The following is a 21,085-nucleotide window of genomic DNA, read 5'->3' on the forward strand; positions in this document are numbered from 1 at the left end:
CAGATTGTATTGCTCCTCTATTTAAGTATTATATGGCTTCGTTTTGGTTTTAGTAGTAAATAAGCACTCGAAAAGAGTTCATCCAAAATGATGATCGCAACTTTATCATCATTCTGGTCTGGGTTCTCCACCCCAACCTGTGCTGTATGGTCTTACTTTTTTTTCAGTTCCTTAGATGGGATGTTCCCTCCTGCCACAGGGCCTTTGCACAAGCCGACTACTCAGCTTGGAAAGCTAACTCCACCTTCAATTCTTTTTGCCTCCTATCCTTCCACTTTTTGATTAATTTTCCTTTATTTAGGGGAAGTCTTCTCTGACTTCCACAGATGGGATCAAATATTCCTATCATAGATTTTGAATATTTGATATACCTCTCCTTCCTAGTCCTTACTACAATCATAATAATGTAATATTTGTTTTCTTATCTGAGTGATTTTAGCCTCCTTGACTTACTTCTCTGAAGGAAGCGCTCGTATAAGTTTTTGGTTATTCTTTATATCACTAAGATCTAATACTATTTCTGGCATAAAAGAGATTTCAGTAAATAATGGGTAAAGGAATGAATAAATGAATGAATGAATGAGTAAATGGCACATTCAGTGTGTGAGTAGTAAATAGACACAGTGAGAAAGGTCATCCAAAACAATACCAACAATTTTTCTCATTACAATATCCGTGCAGATGGAAACAACCACATCACAGAAGCAGCGGCTATGAAGTCAGAACATGGGACTTCATGCTGATGTCTCCCCTTGGAAACTCAGTGATCTTATGAAAGACCCTTAAAGCTCTTTGGTACCAGTTTCTTCATCAATAAAACTTGGGAAAAAGCCACTCACTGGAGTAATGTGAGAATTGTACAATATACATTTGAAAAGGCTTGGAGGACTATAAACCCCAGTAAGTCTGGAATATGGAGGTTTGTAGGAAATGGTAGAAAAGAAGGTGAGTACAACCTTGACTGTATCAACTTGTTCTCCATGGTTTTATGGAACATGATTACATGCATTCATCTATGGACTGTTCATGGCTGCTTCCATGCTGCAGCAGAGTAGCTGTCACAGAAAGAGACCACGTGGCTCATAAAACCTAACATATTTATTATCTGTCCCTTTACAGAAGAAGTTTGTCAACTCCCGCTCTAGAATATTGTTATTATCACTGTCTCGGTGACTGGTTTCAAATAAGCTTATAAGTGAGTCAGTTTGATCCCTCCCTCCACCCCATCCCCAATATCTAATCCCTCCTACCTGTTACCTGAGGCCTTTGTTTTGGCCCTCAGATTTCGTTTTCTAGCCAACACCTTTAACCCCATACAGTTCTTTAGTTTTACAGGTCATGCCATGTAATGACACAAGGTATTGTGTTTTATTACAACTCATTCCAGAGGAAGGAAGACTAGAGACCATCACCTCCATCTTACCACCATGCCCTCTGTTAGGAAGATGTTGTCTAAGTGAAACATAAAAGTAAGGATGTGCCAAAAAAATCATTTTATTTATTAGAGTTACTTAGTTATATGTGCCTCACTTTGTAAAGCAGGGAAAGTGAAAGCACATATATCATAGAAATGTCTAGTGGATAAGAGTGATGATTGCACAATATTGTGAATGTACTTAATGCCACTGAATTGTGTACTTAAAGATGATTACTTTGTTAACTTTCATGTTGTGTATATTTTACTGCAATAGAAAAAACCTATGAAACTTTTGGCTTACTTGAATAATACTTTGGCTATAAAAATCCACCTAGACCCCAGAAGTCAGAATTAATCAGTCCTTCCTGTATACCCAGACACATGTTTGTTCTTCCATCAGAAATCTTATTTCACTCTCTCATACTGAAGTTATATCCATCTACGTTTTATGCTCCTCTAGGTTATATGTTTCTTGAGGGCAGGCACTAATCATTCATCTCTGTATCTCACACTGCTGAGCACACACCAACTGCTTTATAACTATTTGCTGCAAGCAGGCAGAGGGGAATGGAGGAGTGCGGAAGGGCCACCAGTGTCAACTCCAATGTCACTGGGGGCAGAGCAGAAACAAGGAGGTTCCTTGATTTCCATTCGGCAATACAAGTTACTCCAAATAACTGCTCCCCATTCAATTCTGCTTTCATCTGAAAAGTGATATCTGTATCCTTCTCAACAAATAAATATACTCGAGCTCGTAGCTAATGGTCCATACTCATCATTTTAGGATTCCCTGCTCAAATGCCAGTAGGAACCTAGGAGGCAATATTACCAAGCAAAGCAGGCCAGAGAGTGACTATGGCAAACTGATGTCACAGACTGTCAAAAGTCTGTGGCTAGCTTTTCCCGCTAGTCACTTAATTTCCATTCCAAGTGTAGGCCCAGTGTTGCCAGAGCTTCTGATTTTCTTTAAGCTGGACATTGGCTCAAAGTTTTTAAAAACAATATTGCAGGCCAAGCAAAACATATCTTTGGGAAGTTTGTGACCTTATTCTAACCCTTCACATACTATCACAAATACTTTCGAGAACATCTATTGTAGAAATTCCTGGAAACTCACTCTTCTGAATGAGGAGAATACTGTAATGTGTACCTAATGCAAACAGCTATTTTTAGGATTAAATGAGATCACATGTAAAAGTGCTTAGTAAAGTCTATGTTTCTGTATAGATGCTCAATAAATATTATTTTCTCCTCTTCCTTTCCTCTTTCCTGCCTTTTTAATTGAGAGAAGGGGTTACTTGATTTACTGGAAAACATATAAAAAGAAAAAGATGTATTCTTTTTAATAAAGATGTCATTTTAGAAAGATAAGCTCAAGAATGTATTGTGTAACACAGGGAATATAGCCAATATTTTATAATAATAACTGTAAATGGAAAGTAACCTTTAAAAATTGTATAAAAAAAATTTTAGATGTCATTTTGTTACATCAAACTCCATATCAGCCAAGTCAATGTATTCTACACATTGAAACCCTTTCCCAGGATAGATCTCTGTAGACTTCTTTAAACCCAGATGAAGCTGACTTGTAATTGATAGTTGGATTTTTATATAAAAATGATGTTCCAAACAGGTTTAAGACTGCTTGAATACAGATTTTTCTCTTTAGTGATTTAAAACATTCTCGCATATTTTATTTGTACCATAAAGATTTATAAATAGTTTTTTGGACAGAATAAAGCTTTGATCCAGTTTTTATCTGACTTATTGTAAATTTTGCATCCAATTCCATATAATTGTATGCTATTTCCTGTATTTTCAAAAGCACAACAAGCTCACATATTCCCAAACCAGTCCTTTCCCAAATCATTAATCTATCGTAAGTCATGAATCAGGTCTATGGGGGCAGTATAAACAAGGAGAGAAACCACTGGACTTGGAGCATAAGACTCAAGCTCAAGTTTATTTCTCTTTAAGATCTGGTTAAACGTGGGCAAGTTATTGAATCCTAAGGAACTCATTCCTCATCTGTGAATTGGGGCAGATAAGCACTACTCTCACAAGCTTATTGTAAAGGCCAAATGAGATACTGTACTCTTTGCAAAATTATATAAATTGCAGAGGGATAAACCAGTACATATACCACTTTGAGGGGGAAGGACAGTAAGGAATTGGGATGGGGACACAATCTAGCTATGTTAGTGGCAATGTCTTTTTTTCTTAACGGTTAAGATGGTAAAATTTATGTTATGTGTATTTTAGCACAGTTAAAATTTTTTTGTTATACATATAAATGTATCTACTCTTACTCAAATTCTTTTCCCATTTAGGTTATTACAGAATACTGAGCAGATTTCCCTGTGCTATACAGTAGGTTCTTGCTGGTCATCTATTTTAAAATAACTGTGTGTACATGTCAATCCCAAACTCCCAATCTATCCCTTCCCCCCACCCTTCCCCCCTGGTAACCATAAGTTTGTTCTCTAAGTCTGTGAGTCTGTTTCTGTTTTGTAAATAAGTTCATTTGGATCATATTTTTAAGACTCTGCTTATAAACAATATCATATGATATTTGTCTTCCTCTGTCAGACTTACTTCACCTAGTATGATAATCTCCAGATCCATCCATGTTGCTGCAAATGGCATTATTTCATTCTTTTTAATGGCTGAGTAATATTCCATTGTATATATGCACCACTTCTTCTTTATCCGTTCATCTGCCGATGGACATATAGGTTGCTTCCACGTCTTGGCTATTGTAAGCAGTGCTGCAATGTCTTGACGTGATGGTGAGACTCACTCTTTGTTTCACCTTTATTTCCACTGAGTGGCCCCTTCAAGTGTCATAGCTTCCCCTGACCTACAACTTCATCCCCTACATCTGTATACATAATCAAAAACAGGAGGGAAAAAAAATTTTTTTACATCATTGACAGCAATTTTCTATATTCTAGGCATAGAGCTAAGCGTTAGACACACGTCAAATCAATCCATTAGTACTTAGAACATCCCTATGTGGTAGATATTATAATCCCCAGTTTACAAATAAAGAAACTGTGGTTAGCAATGGGCAGTACCTTGGCCAAAACCATTGACTAATACATGGTTGAGGCAGGACGGCAACCCTGGCGACACCCAACCAAGATATCACTGGGGCAGCAGCATGCAATACGGTGTTCCCAGGAATATAGTTTTCCAGATAACTGAGATAAATGCTTCAAGTGCCAAATTTATTTTGGGGAGAAAACTCCACTTTTTCCTACCATTTCTGAATATGGTCTCTGCTATGAAGACAGCAACAAAATTTTCCTTTTTTCCCTCCTTTTCTGGTGGAGAAGCCTTGGAAATTATCTAGACTGTCTAAATTTTCAAATCACATGACTGACACAAAGCTCCTTTGGTTATGATATACATCAACAGTTACGCCGAGGGCTATAGTGATATGTAGAAGCTTCCCTACACCAAATGATAACACATCACTGTGGTCTACTTCATACTAAGTATCTTTATATTTTGTTTGTTTCATGGTTTTCTTTCTTTTTCCTTACTTTCAAGTTGTCAGGCATCACTTTCCCTGGTTATAAACAAAGTGCCTTTCATTAAACACCTCTTTCACACCTTGAGCTGCGCTGCTTATAATTTGCTACAAGCTAGGCAACCGGCTAACTCTCTAAGATTGGGTGTCCAATAAATTCTGAGCAGGGACTTAAGAAGAACTCTTATGGGTGAACTGCATAAGATTTTGTGAATATATGCAACCTCCATGTTGGCTTCCCTGATGACTGTCAACTGTATCTTAGATAATTGAGTTTACCAGAGAAATGAATGCCAAATGAGTGAGGAGTTGAATACTTTTAGTGATACACATCCCAAAAGAAGGCATAAGTCAGACTTCCAAATAAATCTATCCCCTCTTCTAGTCCCCTGCAGGGATCCTTAGAGCTAGCAATCTCCATCTGCTTCCTTTACATTACTCTGCCCTGTCTTTTTTATAATTATAGTCAAATCATCCTTTACCCTTTAACTTCAGTTGTCACTTTCCAGCTGGAAAACAGCAAATTTGATCATTCAAACAGAAACAGCGTCTGTTGCTAATCCCTCAAGCTGGTGTACTGGTTTCCTTTCTTGCAGCCAAACATTCAGTAATATGTGTTTATATGTATATCTTTTCCTTTATATTAGTAATAAGTCGGTCATTAAGGGCTGTCTAATGAGAGAATGCAGTTTTCTGGCCTGATAAGTCCCCGAGCTTCATTACCAAATTCATCTTATATGTCAGCCATTAAATAGCAAGGCATTTTCCTCTCTCACCCATGCGGTATCATTTAATTTCATCTAAATGGAGTTTTCTCTATGGCCATAATCATCATCATCTTCATCGCCACTACAATCAAGAAGCATTTATTACCTGCTGCAATGCATATGGTGTTATATTCAGTATGGTTCTACAAACTCCACCATCATGGCCGTCACCCATGGGAGGTCAAAAAGTACAATGGGATTATTGAAAATGGTGAAATGTGAATTCAAGTCCAGACCTCACCACTGAATAGCCGGGTGAGCTGGAGTACTGCATCTTCCTTCTTTGTGCCATGCCTCATCTGAAAATAAGACAAATGAGTTGCATTATCTCTAAGATCATGTCACACTGTAATGTCAAGTCCTTTTCCAGACTCAGCTACAGGCATTTCAAGTGGGAGGAAGACCAGCAGAGGAGAAAACTGATCTGGAACTTTAAGCAGGTGGTTACATCCAGTGAAATAATTAGTCTCTGGGTCTCAGATCAGAGTTGTCTATTCTGAATATTGTTTCTTTCCCTGGTCCTGATTTCTCTGTGTTCTCAATATCTTCTGCCACACTTATTCCACTCTCTGTTTCTGACCTTGGCTCTTTTCCCATTTTCTCCAACTCCTGGTCTTCTTCTCCAGGTGGCAGCCCACACCAAACCCTCAACTTCTGTTCTTTTACTTTTCCCAACCACACACAGGAGCAGTGCCCCAATCAGAACACCAGCTTTGAATGGTTTTAGGAGGTAAATCCTGAGCCCCCTGGTTCCCTGTTATGCAGGTTATGTCTGATCCCCTTGAAAGAGGAAGATAGAGCCTGAGGGTAGGTTTCCAACAGGAACTGCGGACTGAGGCTCATCATATAGGGAACAGGAAGAAGAACACAAAATGATTTCAAAGAGAATAAAGGAGGAAACTCAGAAAATGCAGACAAGTCTAGATGGTGATCACAGAGACAGACATGGACGCAAACACCACAAAACCATGCCTGGGTTGGACTGGACACACAGGAACAAACGAGACGTAGGCAGTAGGAAGGAAAGGTACAAGGATTTAATGGGATCCAGAGGGGAGCTCTGTGATTTATGCCCTGAAATGTACCCATGGGTCAGGAGAACCATCACATCCCCTCCCAGCCAGTGCATTAATTAGACTGAGTCAAAAGTCATCAAATCAGATAGGTAGGCTGATATACGGACAGTAGCCAAAAAATCCCTCTAATCATTATAGTTACTTGTATTAGCCATTCATGACTTTGTGCTAACTGCTCGACATGCATATTTTCTCATGGAACCTGACAAACTACCTTTTTTGTTGTCATTATAGTAAAATACGCATAACATAAAACTTACCATTTTAATCATTTGTAAGTAGTGGCATTAAGCACATTTATAATGTTGTGCAACCATCACCACAATTCATTTCCAAAACTTTTTCATCATCCCAAACAGAAATTCTGTACCTATTAAACAATAACTCCCATTTCTCCTTCCCTCCAACCCCTAGTCACCACTCTTCTACTTTCTGTCTCTAGGACCCAACCACCTTTTAAGAGTAGCCATAAGAGTGGAGTTACATCTTACCGCAGGGTGAAATTCTAAAGTTAACGCATAAGGCAAAAAAACATAGTCTGCATTCTCACTGGAAATACCTGAGGCAGAAAGGCATTGTAGTAGTGACAGGAATACCATCTCTCAATAAGTGTGACCCAGCCAGTCTTACCTCCTTCAATGTTCAGCTGAGTCCCAGAGGAAGTGGCAACGTATACATTAGGATATTATTGTACAAAAGAACATACTGTTTCTTTAAACAGTGTAAACGCTAGGTTTGTTGAGATGCTCATTTCATATGCGGACCTCAGGAATTAAGACCAAATGAAGGAAGAACAAGTTCATTCCTTCCATTTCACATTTACCTGGGGAAATTCATTGAGTAGAATAGCAGATGGGATCATTCTTGCGATTCAAATGATTTTCCTCCTCTGCCCTTACTTTTCAAACAAATGCATTATGCTGCATTCTTGTCCATTGAGTATGTACGAAATACTTCCCTCCTATGATACCCTCTTTGTAATGATGAGGCTTAGAGAAGTTAAGGAACTTGCCCAAATTCACAAAGCTTTGTAAGTCATTGAATTACTGCCTTTAAGCACTACCCAATGGCTGCCTTCCAAATGGTTCTTTCTTTCAAGCAGAGACTTTTTTTCAATATTAATTTTTTCCTCTTCTTTTTAAAGTTAATCAGGGGGTATATTGACCAGGGAAGCTCCTGCGAGGCACTTTTAAGTGTTACTCTACAATTTCCATTCCATTTTCTCCTATGACACAACATGTAAATCTCTGAATTCTAGGGGCCAGTTGTAAGTTGGTTCCAAATACCATGGAACACATAAACATTTCTCCTCCCTCCTTTCTCCCCCCCAACCCATAACTTACTCACTCTTTGACCTCCCCACAAGAAGCATGACTGCCTTAAATTTAGAGTTTCCCTTTCCATTAAACAATGCACGTGTTTCACCCTAATCATATTTCAGAGATAGAGTCGATCAGACTCTTAGTGAGCTTGCTCACTGCCCCAGGTGAGGAACCGCCTACAAGTACATAAACTGCCAGGGGCACACCATTGATTGGAAGTCAGGAGGTAGAGCTTTCAAGAATGATTTAGGAATGCAGACCACTTTTACTAATTTGAACTAACAGAGGGGAAGGTCAGGCCAAAACCATGAAAAAAATCTAGATAAGGAAATATTTTTGAAGAAATATTGTTTTACGACTCCCACCCACCGTAATTTAAGTTGTCTCCGAGTTTATCCATTCACCCTTCTGCTGACTAAGAGGCTCTTAAGGTTGCTCTCAGGAATAAACAAGACTAGTTTCTAATTAGCATAACTATTATAAATAAATGTAGATTATTCAAGCGCTCGAAGATAATTTTTTTCTAAGTAACATGTTCATACCACTAATTTGTAAATATTTCTTGTAAGAAAAGAGTATGCTGAATAAAGGTAAATTTTAGCCAAAAGTAATGTAGTTTCCTCTCTGCATCATAATTAACTTTGGTCCAGTACAGATTAGCCTTGATCAAAATTTCAGTTACGTTATGGCCAAAATAACACAAATAAACATATGATTCGTTGAACAGCAAAATTCATTTTCATAAAATAGTGACTTTTTTCTGGAGGAAAATAAAACAAAAAGAAAGGTGGTTCAAGGCATGGGATGTATACAATACGAAGAGTTAGTAATTAAAAAAGGAAAAATCTCCTTTCCAAAGCAAGAATCCTGTCTTAAGCCAAAATGAGAACAATATAAGAGAGTTTAAGCATACTCATTATTTTCCTATTTGGAGAAGTCCTCTCTTTCATATTATTTATTCTGTTTCCAAATGCCACGTTCCAAACATAAAAGTGATTTTTCACTGATGCTCTTCAACTTGGTCAGGCTACCCAAACCCCCTCCCCTTCCTTCCTAAATTTAATTAAAACCAGCATTCCGCCATACTGGAGAGAAACCCTATTTACATAACACAAAGAAAAACAATTTTTAAAAGCCCACATTAATCATGGCTTTAGAGAAAGTCACCACAAATAGAATGTATCTAGCCAAGCAACAAGCTCCAGCCACTTTAGAAAAATATGTCTTTCTGGCCGCAAGGATACAAGTGTTACTCCAGAACTAGCTCTTCTGTCCCCCAAATTCCTTGTTTTCTTCTGAACTGACATGATTTGCCCACCTTGATATAGAATAATGCATATTCAAAGTTGTCTCTTTGTTTTATGGTATTGCCAGGAATAGAGGAAGGAAAATCAAGTACCTGCTATGTGCCAAGCAAAATGCTCAGGGCTCTGGAGACATTACTTCCCTGTATTGTCCTGGCAGCTCCATGAAGTTGCTTGTTTACTCACCTTGAGCTTCAATTTTTAACCCAGAGAGGTCTCCTGCCCCAGAGCTCCCTCCTGGCCCACAGAGATTCAAGGACATATTTAAGAACCTCAGACATCCACTGCTTTTTTCTGCCTTACAAACATACACTTTTTTTTTTGTAACATCTTTATTGGAGTATAATTGCTTTACAATGGTGTGTTAGTTTCTGCTTTATAACAAAGTGAATCAGCTATACATATACATATATCTCCATATCTCCTCCCTCTTGTGTCTCCCTCCCACCCTCCCTATCCCACCCCTCTAGGTGGTCACAAAGCACCGAGCTGATCTCCCTGTGCTCTGCGGTTGCTTCCCACTAGCTATCTATTTTACATTTGGGTATACACTTCTTTTGTCATTGTTTTATTTCAACCATTGCACTGAGAAACACCTTCATCAAAATGAATAGAAAAGTATAGAAAGTTTGCTAATGGCAGAAACCTCAAATGGGTGAGCAAAATGGAAAGAAGAGTCCAGATTAATCAAGATTATTCCAGAAGGCTGCTAATGAGCAGGGATCAGAATTAATTATGATGGAAGAATTCACCCAACTCTCTACCTCAGTTTACCTCAAATATAAAAAGATAATGGCCTATACTGTCTGCCCAAAAAGTATGAGAAAAGGTTACAAAATTACCATACACAACTTTGTCAAAAATAAAAGAAGAAAAATATAAATTATTGAATTTTTGTTATAAGTCAGGCCCTTGTAGAGGAATTTGTATATACTTTCTTAATCTGCACCACAAACAGGTGAGATGGGTATTCTCATCCACATTTTACAGATAAAGAATCTAAAGCAAAGAGAGTTTAAACTTTTGACAGAGGTTACACAGCTAATAGCCGGTAGAGCTAGAGTTTAAATCCAATTTGCCTGATTCCATTTCTCCATCTACACCTGCTCTACCTCTCATCACAGGTGGTCCAGAATAAAATTGTTATGGCCACATCACGGATATACCATGAGGAGTAGATGGAGTGGCCCAGATTCTGTTGCTGACTCTCATCTATGATTCATGGTTTGTTTTTTTTGTTTTTTTTTATGCCTTTTTAAAATTTATTTTATTTATTTATTTATTTATTTTAAAGTCAGTGACCCTTACTCTTTTTTTTTTTTTTAAATCTATTTTATTTTTGGCTGTGTTGGGTCTCCGTTTCTGTGCGAGGGCTTTCTCTAGTTGCGGCAAGCAGGGGCCACTCTTCATCGCGGTGCATGGGCCTCTCACTATCGCGGCCTCTCTTGTTGTGGAGCACAGGCTCCAGACGCGCGGGCTCAGTAGTTGTGGCTCACGGGCCCAGCTGCTCCGCGGCATGTGGGATCCTCCCAGACCAGGGCTCGAACCCATGTCCCCTGCATTGGCAGGCAGATTCTCAACCACTGCGCCACCAGGGAAGCCCTAAAATGTATTTTATTTCTATTTATTTTTGGCTGCGTTGAGTCTTCATTGCTGCACGTGGGCTTTCTCTAGTTGTGGCGAGTGGGGGCTACTCTTCGTTGCGGTGTGCGGCCTTCTAATTGTGGTGGCTTCTCTTGTTGCAGAGCACGGGCTCTAGGAGTGCGGGCTTCAGTAGTTTGGTGCGCGGGCTCAGTAGTTGTGGTGCACGGGCTTAGTTGCTCCATGGTATGTGGGATCTTCCCAGACCAGGGCTCGAACCTGTGTCCCCTACATTGGCAGGTGGATTCTTAACCACTGCGCCACCAGGGAAGCCCTTTTTTTTGTTGTTTTTAATTTTTTTGGTCACGCCATGAGCTTGCAGGATCTTAGTTCCCCAACCAGGGATCGAACTCAGGCCCCCTGCAGTGGAAGCACAGAGTCCCAGCCACTGGACTGCCAGGGAATTCGCCTGATTCATGTTTATTCTGACTCCTGAAATGCTGTGAATATGTTGTCAGCTTCTTTGACTCCTCTCTAAATGTAAGCTCCAAAAGGGCAAGGATTGATTGATTGATCTATCCATTGATCTTTTTGTTTACTGACACATTCCAACTCCTGAGGACATTGCCCCACACTCTGTAGATGCTCAGTAAATATTTGTTAAATGGATGTAGTGAATGAAATCCTGTTCTGGCCTAAGCTCTGGGATAGCTGTTCTCTCTGATCACCCAACTACACATAGGCTGGCTTTACCCTGCCTAGAAATAATGTGAGCTTAGCCAGACAGTTATGTCTCGATAGCTTTTGCAACCAGATGAGTTGGAAAATACCTGCAATTACTACTCCCTGGAGATTATAGAGGCACCAACAAGGTGAAAATTGGGAGAAACCCCACTGCATTGCACAGAATCACCCTGATTGAAGACCAGGCTGCTTGTCTTCACATGTCCTTGTGCCCAGGCCTCATGGATTCAAAGCATTTCTCTATGACCCTTCAGGGACACTCAGGGGGGTTGGGGTGTGGTACATCAGCCAGACCGCTGGGCTTTCTGTCCTATGTCCTCCTGGCCAGTTCCAATCTCAAGTTCAGTACTGACTCTCCCTCACCTTTTTTGGATGTATATATCTAAGTCAGTTTCTACTCTGCCAGAAGTGCTCTGTTTTGCATTTCCAAAGCTCATATTTTTGTGGGGCAAAACCCCACAGGTTTCCTAGTGGACAGTCTGCGTTGTTCCATTGCTTGTTTTTAGTGGGTCCTTTTCATCTCTGTAATTACTGAAAATCAACAGAAAGGTTCAACAGGCAACCTTGCAAAGTGGCAAGTTCAAGAGTCACAGGTTCACAGCTCACTGACGGTTGAGACTTCAACGTCCCCTGACAGACTGGGATGCCTGGATCTGACTTTATTGACTGATTAAAGAGGGAGGCAGTAAACAACTTCTGCCAGAGTTGCTTTCTCTTTTTTCCTGCACTTGAATGATTCGCCCTACAGAAGTGCCAGTACTGAGACCCCCAAACTAAAGCCTAGGATTGGCCTTGCATCTTACTCTGAACAGTGCCATAAACCAGACCCAATTGTCTCTGCTATTTCCAAGAACTACCTGAAAAAAACCTTTTAAAATCTCTTATTTGATACTGGTCTAAATCGCATTGGTAACTTAGTCATTATATCTGTGATGACTTGCATTCTTGATCTCGGCATCAAATAAGCTACTCCTCATTAGCCTCCCTCTTTCCCTCTACCTAACCTTTCCTACAAATTCCATCAACCTTGTTGTGAATGTTTAAGATGGTTGAAATTCCAGATTCAAGACTGCACTTGTTAATATTCGTCAGCAGTCTTTGAGCACCATGTTTCCAATGGGATACAATCTTCCCAAAGATGGATGTATATCAAAGATTTATGTACATAAGTGCAAGAACCCGGATGCTGTCTTGGGTAAAGGCACACACATTCTGCCTTACATGAGCATTATACAACTAACTTGGGGTCCTATGATACCCTAAACTTAACCTCCTTCACTGATGACCTCTAAGCCTTAGCAAAAACAAATTACACCATCTTTGGAGAGCAGCTAAATATCTGGAACCCTGAGCCTCCCCAATCTTCCCTCCAAAATTTAGTCCATTATTTCTGATTCTAGCCATTTCTTTACTGGTCTCCTCTAATCTTCCTTCTCCCAGGCATGAAATTTCTCCTATTGGTCCTGTGAGAGAGTCCTTTGTCATTTGTTTTCAGACATAATTCTGTACTTGATTATCTCACATTTATCAGTTTGCCAAACATACATGTGTTTGCAATGAATAGTAGAGGTAAGAAGATCAAAGATACTCAAGTAAAGAGAGGCTGAACTGACATAGATAACTAACATATGGCCATATGTTTGGTTTTTCCCAACGATGTGCCATGCGGACTTACCACTTCCAGGGTGAAAAACACAGTTTATAAACAAAAGCATATGAACAGCTAGTGCTTAACATGGAACCTAGCATACAGTAGGTGCTCGATACTCAATTAATAAATTTATGAATGTCAAAATATTTGACCAAAATTTCAGCCCAAAGTTACATGCTATATTTGTCCAAAGAAGTGGTCACCAAACTTTTTTGATTGGATTCCTAACCCATACATGTTTGAGCATACAGCACTATATGTACAACTGGACACAATATGTCATGTTTTTTATAAAGCATATGCAGAGTAATGAAAGTGGAATGGAACTTTTTAAATATATAAATAGATGTTCTAATATTGGAGCCAATATATTAATTGCTTTAAATAGATGGGAACGTCACACCAACGGTTGAGCCTCAAAATTCACTTTTGGAATTTCCAAATCAATGGAAGAGAAACGCGTAAGAAATCTAAACTATCAAATTGACTAAACATGTTATATTTTGTTTGGGGCTATTTTAAAGCTAGCACTTACATTATGAGGATGCCTCGAATTCTAGAAATTTTCCTCAAACGAAACAATAAAATAATATTGAGAAATCTTAATTTAGGAAGAACTTGGAAAATGACAAATTTTCTCTATTTCTCTCTAGTTTGTTCCTCTCTTTAAGTCACTGATTTTTTTATGAAACAGAAAAGCAAAAAAAAAAGCAAAACTTTTTTTTAATTCAGTATTTTTCAAGTATAAATCAAATTAGATTTTTTTTTTTTAATTTATTTATTATTTATTTATTTTTGGCTGTGTTGGGTCTTCGTTTCTTGTGCGAGGGCTTTCTCTAGTTGCGGCGAGCGGGGGCCACTCTTCATCGCAGTGTGCGGGCCTCTCACTATCACGGCCTCTCTTGTTGCGGAGCACAGGCTCCAGAAGCACAGGCTCAGTAGTTGTGGCTCATGGGCCTAGTTGCTCTGCGGCATGTGGGATCTTCCCAGACCAGGGCTCGAAACCGTGTCCCCTGCACTGGCAGGCAGATTCTCAACCACTGGACCACCAGGGAAGCCCCTCAAATTAGTTTTTAATCTTCCTTCAAGCGTGGTGGAATGCACAGACAACAGGAATACACAGAGGAAGTAAGATGTCAAAAAAAGAGGAAATTGGCACACCATCATAGGTCAGAGGGCTGCCAACTATCAATCATTTCCAAAGGTAAACCTCTCAGGGGTCCATTACCCAAATAGTTCAGAACTCCTTAAATTTGTTAGAACTAGAATCACCTTCAAAGTCACCTGGTCCAATACCCCCTTTCTACAGATCGCGGGACCAAATTCCCAAGCAGTTCATGGACACACCTAGTGGTAGAACTAGGATTAGAACTCACATGCCTGATTCTTATTTTAATTCACTGTGCCATGCTGCCTAAACAGTGACTTGATAAAAAAAAATTGCCTAACTACAAATTTTTTCTGTGCCAGGCACTTTTCCAAGTGCTTCACAAGTTTCAGTTTCATTATCCCAGCAGCTCTATTAGTTAGGTTCTATTATTTTACTTTTTCCATGGCAGCGATTATTTATTTGTTTATTTATCAGCTTTATTGAGGTGTAATTGACAAATAGAATTATAAGATATTTAAAGTGTACATGATGATTTGATATAGATATACATTGTGAAAGGATTCCCATCATTGAGTTAATTAACACATCTGTCAAATTAGGTTATAGTATTATTCCCTCTTGTAGAGATGAAGAAACTTAGGCATGGGGAGCTTAAGTAACTTGGCAAATATCACATGACAAGTGACAGAGCCTGGATATTTACTACTTACCTCATCGCTTCATTCTGAGAAAAAGAAAGGAAGATTTCCAAATTATACCCAAGTCAAAATTAAATAAAAACAAGGTGTTAGAATAGCTATTTTCATTGGCTAAGATACTGCCAAGTTACTTTTATTCCTTTCTGACAGAATAATCTCATTCTCCACTTATTCAGCAAGCTTTTCATAGGGACTTTTGTGTGCCTGCAACTGTGCCAGGAGCTGGGGACTCAGAGTGGAGAATTCATGCAGGCTGTGTTCAGAGGGAGGCTTCCTTTGCTGGCAAAGGCTGAGAAGGACATGATCACAACAAGTGCGACCAAGCTGAGCTAGGCCAGAGCAAGCCCAGACTGTGGTGGAATGCCATGTGCGCTGCTCTGGCCCTCTTCCATTGAACTAGGAGTCCAGAGCAAGACGATACCATCAGGTGACAGTAAGACCTGAAAGCCTTCTCCCTTTACCTCTTCCTCATTGTACAGGAGAAGCTATGCTGGTGCGAAGCAGGCACAGGTAAAATATTGGTATCACCAGAGATATTCAGACAGACCACCATACCAGGTCCCTCTGAAGAAAAAAATGGAAGCAGGGTTTTCTCTTGTGGGAAGAGTATTGCCTCTGAACTACTCCTGTCAAGGATTTGGGATTATCTTATATCCAAAAAAAAATCTTCTACTCATGGATCAGTGCCAAAAATTCTATCCTTAGTTTTCCCCTATTGACCTCAAAGCTTGATATAAATATCTGAGGTGAGGTGAGGGCTGAAGGTTCTCTTATCAACTATTCAAGTATTCCTTAATTTGAATTTAAGAAGTGTGAAAATATTTCACAAGAGGACGTTAACTTTCTCTTGGTCCCTGGGAACCCAGAGGGAGAAGAAAGTGGAAAGAGAAGTATGTTGAGCAGAGAAAACAAGGCACCAAAGACTCTCACGGCCCTCTACGCTCAGGACTGACTGGAGTTTTAACGCAATGAAAGACATCTGTATCCCAGGGAGGGGAGGACAGTGGAGGTCAGAACACTAGAAGCTGTCCGTAGCAGCAGAGCAGCACTGCAGAGCACCTAACAAAACTTGGTAGCTCCAGTAGGTGGCTATTTCTGAAGTTGTTGGGTGTGTGTAATGGTTGCTCTTGTTTTCCCCCAAAGCCACTCAAAGGGAGACCAAAAAATCTGAGTATTGATTAAGGCTTTAATGATTACGCCAAACCATTCATCTTATGTTGGGGAAATGAGAACTCATGAAGATTGAGAGACTTGCCTGTCTCCAGACTCTGAAACCAGCACCCTTCCATGTTATCAGGCTGCCTTCCATAAAACTGACCTTCCATATAACTAGCATGTGTGGCTTTGGGTAAGATGAAGACGAGTGAGTGAAAAAGGACCTTCCATTCATGGATATCTCAAGACCTATGAAAAGGAATTAAAAGTTTTCTTTTACTGTTGAGGATACTGAGTCCCAGAGAGATTAAGTACCTGTTCAAGTTCACTGTACATCCAATGAGTAGTAGAGGTGGGGGGAATTTGAACTTTGAGTGTTCCCTTCAACTCAACAGTCCATACTCTGTCTGCTATACATACTGTTTCTGAGGGGTATCTTTTTGGTTTTCCCATTAGACATCAATTTGGGGCATATTTTTCCTTCTAGATCATATCTTTAATGAGTTAAATGGAATTTATCAATACTTCATTTTATTTTATTATGATTATCCAATAGATTCAGCCTCTGTTTTTGAGCAGGATTGTCTAAAGCACTTATATATGCTTTACGTATCTTCCTCAAAATACCAAGAATTTTTAAATATTTTAAAAATATTTTAAAGCGCCACTGTCACTTTCATAGCTAATGATGACCCTGCTGATGGTGGTCATTCACTGTGTCTGGCTACAGCATCGCCTGGAACTGCAAGCAGTGAGGAAGACACGTATCTGAAGAATCTTGGTGTGTACAGTACTGAGGAAATGACTCAAGGCTCTAGGATGTCATCCATAATCACCACTTTTGAAACAGAAGTTGCAAAATCTGAGGGTGGCACTACCACTGAAATTCCACCATGTCTCCTCCCACTGTCACATCTGCCTATGTGACACTGTCAATCAAGACTTGGATATCACAGCCTGGATCTGGGCAATAGCATAGTATAAGCATGATCTTTGATGCCTAGTAGATTCAGAAAGATTAAAGAACAGCATCAAGTTACCTAGACTGTACTCCCTTACTTTCTACAAGCATTCGGCATATTAAAAGAAGGCTAATGCATTGTGTATTTCAAGTAAATTTCACAATCAGCTTCACTAAGGACACTGATCAATAACATCCTGATCTGTAAGGAACACTTGTCCAAACATCTTCTTATGTCAGAATGGGATAAGCCTTTCCCCGGTGTTAAGTGCAGAAAATACTGAAAAAGAAAATCAATTCCCCTTCTTGCATTCAACTAGGACAGTCGTTCTGAAACTGTTTCTTTTAGGTCCCCAGCACTGATGGCTGTAGCTCAACGACCACTGGGAGGGGACTAAGGGAAGGACTCTAGGTCTCCCAGCACCTCTAAAGAAGTTTCCTTTGAAAAATGAATATGGGAAGAAGGAGGGATGACTAGGCAGAGCACAGATTATTTTAGGGAGGTGAAACTACTCTGTATGACACCGTGATGGGGGATATATGTCATTACTCATCTGTCCAACCACATGGAATACACAGCACCCAGAGTGAACTCTAATTAAACCATGGACTTTGGGTGATAATGATGTGCCATTGTAGGTAACAATGTAGATTCATCAACTGAAACACTCTTGTTGGGGATGTTGATAATGGAGAAGGTTATGTGTGTGTAGGGGTAGGATATATACAAGAAATACCTGTATTTTCCCCTCAATTTTGCTGTGAACCTAAAACTGCTCTGAAAAATAAAATCTGTGAATAAAAAAATGAATGTTGCAAACTCCTAACAGGCCTTTGGAGTCTTCACCCCCCCTAAGCAGTTAAATTGTACTTTTCTCATGCCTGAATCTCTCCTTTAATGCACTTAGCACTGTCCTATATTCATGCCCCTTACGAGGAAGCAGATGTTGGGCTGGCATATGGTGCCCACTCATAAATTTCTCTAATCTTTCCCTGGTGGACAAATCACAGGCAATGATGGGTTCCAGTGACCGGCCTTCTTAGCTTTCCCTGAGGAGCTTGGGAGCTCTGGTCTCATTTGTTCACCTCAGGTGGGTGAGCTAGCGCCGTGGGCATCCATCCACTGACAGCAGACCCAGATGGAGGCAGCAAGAGGCCGGCAGGCTTGATCAGGCTCTGAGAGCCGCACCCAACATTCCACCTGGGAAAGTCAGGACTGGGGAGCTTGTGGTCTTTTGCAGCCCGCTGGCAGCCACTGGAGGGACTGAGCCAAGGGCTTCAGCTGCACGGGGAACTCTGAGCTGAGTTGCCCTGAAGAAAGGGGATGAATGGCAGAAAATGGAGCTACTTATTAGTAGATCCTGATGCAAGTGCCAACTGATTAGATCACAGAACACCCAGAGGTGTCTATAAAGGTCAAAGGAAGAGAGGCCTCTCCCGACATAAACATCACAGTGTACACTCATTAACCCTTTTCCTTCTGGCACAAATGGTCTGCAATGACACAAACGGTCTGATCACCTATGACCCTGCATTTGCACACATCTTGCTTGTAGTTGATTTGCTTCAGTCATGTCTCCCGATCCATATTGCAAACAATCTGAGAACACAAACCACGTGTCCTAAAACTTCCCCTCTCTTCTAAATCACAAACCTGAGCACATTCTATGTGCTCGTAATCAAGTATGGACTAAATGACAGATGGAAGGCCACCACCACTGACCTTTCTCACATCAGTAGCAGCAACTAACACTGATGTTACACCCCATTGTGTTTGTACAGTCACAGTGGATAATCTGCTTTCATGTGCATTGCCTAATTTGCCTATTATACAGAAAATAACACTGAAACTGTTGTTTCAATGATTTGTCAAAAGCCGTAGAGATTTGAAATATAAAAGAAGGATAAAATTCATGTTTCCTGACTTACAGCCCAGTTTTAGCTAGAGTTAACCTGAACTTTAATTCTAGAATAAGACAGCTGCTTTTTCTTTACATAGGAATTCAGGCAGGTAAGCAGTCACATTGATGGTACTGGGGTAGTATTAGAAGTGCTCTGGAAATGTTGCTCAATGGTGAGTGTGGAGCCCTATCTAACCCTCTATCCTGACACTCAGCCATACTATTGAGTGCCTCTCTGTTCTAGAAGCTGAACTTGTGCCATCCCACAGGAGCTTGGTTAATGATAGAGAGCTGGAAGTATACACATAAACATAATAAACGTGTCACACATTACATGAAGTTTCTAAAAATGTTATATGTTCTGGTATAATAAGTCATAATTCTAGTTATTACTTTAAAATGTATATCCCAGAAATAACTATATTTCCTTGTCAATTGCATTATTATGAACTTTCATCAAATCTTTAACCGTGGTCATTTTTAAGTCTTTTGTCATTTACAGACAGTTCTAGGTGTAACTCTGATGCTTTTGCAACAATGTTCCTATAAAAGTGTTTCATCTTCAAGGAATTCATGGAAAAGACTCTTGACAAGTACAGGTTTCTGGTAACTGACTGTACTGCTGAACTGAATGAATAAGCATTTTCAGAACTCTAATGGAAAACTGATGAATTCATAAAAGTGCTAACAAAAGATCAAGATGAAAAAAAATTAATTACATGGGACTGAGTGAACTGATGAGGATGAGTATAATTTTTGTGACTTTCTGTTTGAATAAAAAAAAAAAAATCCCACAAGGACTCAGAGGCAAAAAATATACAAATCAATTTTCACTGCAAAGTAAAGGAGCTGTTACAGTGGAGGATTACTGGACTGAATGTCAATATTATGACATAGTATGAGTGTGTTTCGTGTTTGGTAATTGCAATCATTGTTGCTTTTGTTGTGGTCATCCATTTACAATGCTTGGTGTCAGTTTATTTATCTCTTGTAAAAATAAAATACAGTGTGTGTGTGTGAAAAAAAAAAAAAAAAGAGTACAGAAACTACAACTAGATTATCTGAGTTTGAATCCAGTTCTGTCATTTACTATCTGTGAGATATGGGCAAATTACCTCACCTCTCTGTTCTTCAGTGTCCTTATTTATAAAAAGTAAGGATAAAATGAGTTAACATATATAAAGCATTAAAGTATTGACTGATACATATGTATGGATAAATAAACGTTATAGAGTCAAAAAACAAAAAAAGAAATCCAAACAATGGAATATTATTCAGACCTAAATAGAAATGAGCTATCAAGCCATGAAAAACACATGGAGGAAACTTAAATGCAAATACTAAGTGAAAGAAGCCAATGTGAAAAAGCTACATACTCTATGTTTCCAACTATTGTATATGACATTCTGGAAAAGGCAAAACTACAGCGACAGTAAAAAAAAAAAAAAATCGTGGTTTCCAGGGATTAGAGGGAAGGAAGGGATGAACAGGCAGAGCACAGAGAATGTTTAGGCAAGTGAAACAACCCTGTAGGATACAATACTATAATAGTGGGTTCACTGTCAAAACCAATAGAATGTACACCACCAAAGTAAACTCTAATGTAAACCATGAAAAAATAAAATAAAATAATAAATAAATAAATAAACAAATAAACGTATTACATGCTAGAATAGTCTGGGCCATCAGTGAGGCCATGAAGGAAGATGCCTCCAGCTCTGACTGACCAATGGGGAAAAGGCATCACAAGGGAGTGGCTGTTAGGCTGAATCTTGCAGGTTGGAGAAGGGGCACGAAATAGAGTTACAGGTGAAGGAACAACATAAATAGGAGGTGGGCATGAAAGAACATGACATGTTTGA

This window comes from Balaenoptera ricei, chromosome 13 (assembly GCF_028023285.1).
Source record: "Balaenoptera ricei isolate mBalRic1 chromosome 13, mBalRic1.hap2, whole genome shotgun sequence".
Taxonomy (NCBI): domain Eukaryota; kingdom Metazoa; phylum Chordata; class Mammalia; order Artiodactyla; family Balaenopteridae; genus Balaenoptera; species Balaenoptera ricei.